Here is a 779-nt window from a genome sequence, read left to right on the forward strand (position 1 = left end):
TATATTTATACGAAATATCTATAGATTATGCTCTTGATAACTTTTATGATAATTTAATAAAATATAAAAAAATTATAAAATTAAACATAAATAAATAATTAAACAGTAACAGCGTAGATAAATAAAACAGCAAATTTTAATCAAAATTAAAAATTATTAATTTTGATTAAAGTATTTTAATCGTAATTATTAATCGTGATTGATGATTAAAATTATTATTTTTTCGCATGTTCAATTCTAATATTTTATTTAATTAATAGGTTATGATTTTTTTGACAATTAATTATTTGATCATGATAATTGATAATTGATCAATGATAATTAAATGCCTGAATATAATGAATCGATTTTGATTGATATCAATGATTTTGTGTAATATATAGAATATATATTTTTATTATATATTTTTAACAAATACAAAAATTTATTTAAACAATAAGCAAACAAACTATTATATTACTAAAAATAAAACTATTATATTACTAAAAATAAAAAATTTTATGATTATCATTTAATGTTAAAATAACATTAAAATATATATAATATATACATAAAATATATATACTACATATCGTACAATCAAGAATAAAATGGTAATCCGCATAATATTATTATTTTTTAAGAAACATATATATTATATATATTGTATTTCCTATATGGATAAATACTTAAAATCTATTTAAAATTGTTTTAAAATATATATTTCATGCTTTTTATTTCTCATAAACAGTTAATGCACAATTACTAAGAAATTTAATTATTAAAAATTTACATACAAA

This window comes from Apis dorsata, unplaced genomic scaffold (genome assembly GCF_000469605.1).
Source record: "Apis dorsata unplaced genomic scaffold, Apis dorsata 1.3 scaffold_226, whole genome shotgun sequence".
Taxonomy (NCBI): Eukaryota; Metazoa; Arthropoda; class Insecta; order Hymenoptera; family Apidae; genus Apis; species Apis dorsata.